This window comes from Octodon degus, unplaced genomic scaffold, assembly GCF_000260255.1.
Source record: "Octodon degus isolate 3935 unplaced genomic scaffold, OctDeg1.0 scaffold00100, whole genome shotgun sequence".
Taxonomy (NCBI): Eukaryota; Metazoa; Chordata; class Mammalia; order Rodentia; family Octodontidae; genus Octodon; species Octodon degus.
The window spans coordinates 8,449,512-8,453,748 of NW_004524676.1; the positions used below are offsets into that span (position 1 = coordinate 8,449,512).

Consider the following 4,237-nt stretch of genomic DNA (forward strand, 5'->3'; position numbering starts at 1 on the left):
TCCAACAACCAATGCAGTCCTTCTTCCCAGAAGAAGCCCAGTCTTTACAGGCAGGATTTCCATCAGTCTTCTGGTCTTCTGAGCTCTGACCAGAATCTCCCAAACAGAACAGCCGAAGCTATTCCATCTCTTCACAAGTAGGCGACATCTCTGAACCTTTCTTGTCTCTTCCCACAAGCCATTCCCAAAAGCTTATAATCCACATGGTCAGGTTTAGCCAAAGCAATGACCCTACTCTTGGTACCAAATTCTGTCCCAGTTAATCTTCTCTCATTGCTGAGACAAACACCCAACACTTAAAATGAGGAAAGGAGGCCGCCCCGCGCCGCGCCGCGCACCCCTAAAGCGGCTGCCGGCAGGCGGACGCCCGCTTCAGGGTGGGGACCGCGGAGGCGAGGCGCGCGCCCTGACATCTGGCGAGCCGCCACCGCGCAGCTCCGCCCCGCAACTTTCTGCCCCCGCGCGGTCGCCGACCCCCTGCGCCCTCCGCAGAGCCGAGGCGGGGCGCGCCGGCAGGGGTCGCCGGGCCATCAACGACATAGTGAAGCAGGGCTACGTGCGGATCCGCAGCCGGCGCCTCGGGATTTATCAACGATGCTGGTTAGTATTCAAGAAAGCTTCAAGCAAGGGTCCAAAAAGATTGGAGAAATTTTCTGATGAACGTGCTGCATATTTTAGGTGTTACCATAAGGTTACAGAACTCAACAATGTGAAGAGTGTAGCTCGACTTCCAAAAAGCACCAAGAAACACGCCATAGGGATTTATTTCAGCGATGATACCTCCAAGACCTTTGCTTGCGGTGTAAAGTCCTCCGGATGGAGTGTGTGGGAGCACGGATCAATGACATCAGCCTCGGAGAGCCTGACTTACTGGCTACTGGGGTTGAGAGAGAGCAGAGTGAGAGGTTCCATGCGTACTTGATGCCGTCCCCTAACTTAGACGGACACGGCGAATGTGCCTTGCAGATTACCTACGAGTACATCTGTCTTTGGGACATCCAGAATCCCAGAGTCAAACTCATCTCTTGGCCGCTGAGCGCTCTGCGGCGGTGCGGAAGGGACACCACGTGGTTCACTTTCGAAGCAGGGAGGATGTGTGAAACTGGCGAGGGGCTGTTTATCTTTCAAACGCGAGATGGAGAGGCCATCTATCAGAAAGTCCACTCTGCTGCGCTGGCCATTGCAGAACAGCATGAGCGCTTGCTACAAAGTGTGAAAGATTCAATGCTCCAGATGAAGATGAGCGAGCGGGCGGCCTCGCTGAGCACCATGGTGCCCCTGCCCCGCAGCGCCTACTGGCAGCACATCACTCGGCAGCACAGCACGGGGCAGCTCTACCGTCTGCAAGATGTCACCAGCCCGCTGAAGCTTCATCGAACAGAGACTTTTCCTGCCTACCGGTCTGAGTACTGATGGTACCTGCCAAGGATTCTTAATGCTCTTGTGATGTGTCAGCCACAGATCCATGTGGGAAGCCACAGAATGGCAGCGGGGAAAGCCACGATGTCGAGAAGAAGCTCATAAAATCCTGGCTCATTGTGTGGTGTTGGGAAACTGCAATATGATATACATTTTTCCTTTTCCTTTCCTTTTCCTTTTTTTTTTTTTTTTTTTTTTTTTTTTTAAATAAAAGTCTTAGCTTAATTGAGGCATACTCTATAGATACCAACGTTCTTTTTTTCCCCTCAACAGCTGGACAGAAAGGAGTCAGTACCACAAAATGATTTTCTATTGTAGATACTATGTCTCTTGCGCTTCTCTGAATCTGTCCTTTCATGGGTTTGTGTGATTTTTCCTTCCAAGTGTTTCAATTGTATGACAGTCAGTAGTGACAATAAAATGGCTCTTCATTATTTGTTATTGATTTTAAAAAATAAAATAAAATAAAATAAAATGAGGAAAGGAAAAGTTTATTGAGCTCATAGTTACTGGAGCTTTCAGTCCATACTCAGCTGGCTCCAAGGCAGAGTGGCACAAGGCAGAGAACAACCTTTCATGGTGGTGGCAAAGAGCAAGAGAGATAACTTAATTTTTTAATGATCTGCAAGTAAACCAATTTTGATATCACTTAGAGCAGCTGGTAATTCAGAAGAAAGCATGCTTTTAAGTTCATAACAAATCATATTATGAAAAATGATAAAATTGTTGAGCTCAAATAAGGTGGAACAGCTGCACATGAACTGCCTAATCCTGTAGGTATTCCTTTACATTTTTCGCTTACAGTGATTGATTTTTTTAAACATTTATTTATTTATTTATTTATGAGTGTGTGTGTGTGTGTGTGGCCAGCTCAGCCCACCAGGGGGCGGGGCTGGCTGGCATGTGGTGCTGGGGGATTGAACCGCGGTCCCTGTGCTTTGCCAAGCTTGTTCCAAATAGGTGCTTTAGACCACTGAGCCATCTCACCAGCCTAACAGTGATTGATTTAAAAGACTGTGTCATTTTTATCCCTCTCCACTTTCAAGATAAAAAACACTTTACTTGGGCCAGCATATAGCTCAGCAGATTAGAACGCCTGCAAGCAAACACAGGGGCCAGGGTTTTGATCCCAGGGCCTGCCATACCAGCCCCACCCCTGGGGCATGCTGAAATGGCAGTTGAGACTGGGTGTCATGGCACATGCCTGTTATCCCAGCTCTTGGGAGGCTGTAAACAGGCAGATCACTATGAGTCCAATCTAGTAGTGAAGCCCTGAAGACCCTGTAGACCCTTCTCAAAAATACAAAAATAAAATAAAATAAAATAAAATAAACACGTTGCTTTTAATTTACCTTCTGTTAACAATCGTGGCAGTGGAAAACAGCAAAACACAAGACAACATAGAAGGAGCAAGAGAACAATGGCAACAGACAGCAAGTGTGTCTCCTTCATGTTGCATCCAGGCTCTGCACCCCAAGCTGGTGTAACACTCACACCTATAATCCCAGCCGGATTTGCACTCATACTCTCAGCGTCACTCACACCCAAATCCCAGCACTGGATCATGAATTAATCAAAACCTCTAGAAATCTGCACCATGATAGCATGATGCTTTCAGGGGGACAACTGGACACAAACCATAATGTAATTGCTATGATTCAGTTTGGTCAAGAACGTATTTGCACTCTCTCTTTCCCATCTTGCAAGATGGTGGGTGACTGGTGAGAGTGTGGGAGAGCTTCCAGCTACCCTGCGCCAGCGGGACCTACTGGTCCCAGTCCAGGCACAGCATGGGTGAGACCCTCTTCTACCCCCCTTGGGACACCCACCACGACTCCTAAGCACCTCCCACACCCTGCCCACCTAGTAGGAATTTCTGCCGTGTTCCCGGAACCCCCACACCCAATCCTAGCCCAAGTCCTAGCCCAGTCCTAGCCCAAGCCCAGTGAGTGTGTGGAGAGTTTCCAGCTGTCCTGTGCCAGCAGGACCTACACTTCCCAGCCAGGCACAGCGTGGGGGACACCCTCTTTCACCCTCTTGGGACACCCCCCATCACTGCGTAGTACCCCCCACAGCCCGCCCACAGACTAGGAATTTCTGTCACGCTCTGGGAACCCCCAGATCCAGTCCTAGTCCAGGCCTGGTGAGTGTGTGGGAGAACTGCCTCTACACCTACTCCACCCTGTACCCTCCAGACTCAGCTCAGGCCTGGCATACAGGCCTGGGGTGAAACCTTTTAGCTGCAATCCCTGCAGAGAGTGTAGGAGACAGAACCACCCACCTACTCCAGGAGCAGAACATCTTGGCAGAGGGGCATAACAGGTTCATTCTCAAGGGCAGCAACAGGAAGGAACTGAGCACAGCAGCCAGACCCAAGCCAGGCACAGCTGGATAAATCCAAACATTGTAGATCTACACCTGAACTTCAGTAGGTGCTAAGGCTATAACTACAACAAAGATCAACAAAGGTCAGAACACAGTGCTACACAAAATGACAATGAGAAGGAGCAAAATGCAATCTCAGAACCCAAGCCCACCCATAACAAATGCAGAGGACACTAACACAAAACAAATTGGGAATCACACAGCTGAAAGCAATGAATCAACAGTTTCTGAAAGAAACAGCTGCAGAAAGGTATATAGGAACTCAGATTGGAAATAAAAAAAGAAATCCCAGAATTAATAACATCTGCAGTAAAGAATCAAATGCAGAAACATATGGAGGAAACCCAATGCCCACCCAGAACAAGTGCAGAGGACGCTAGATGAGCTCACATGTATGAAAGAATAGTGTTGATAGTAAATAAGCAACAGCAGA

General features: G+C 48.5%; 1 pseudogene; it reads left to right on the forward strand.

The window, feature by feature from the left end:
• Nucleotides 1-301: 301 nt before the first annotated feature.
• Nucleotides 302-1,498, forward strand: LOC101566458 (annotated as a pseudogene).
• The last annotated feature ends 2,739 nt before the right edge of the window (nt 1,499-4,237 follow it).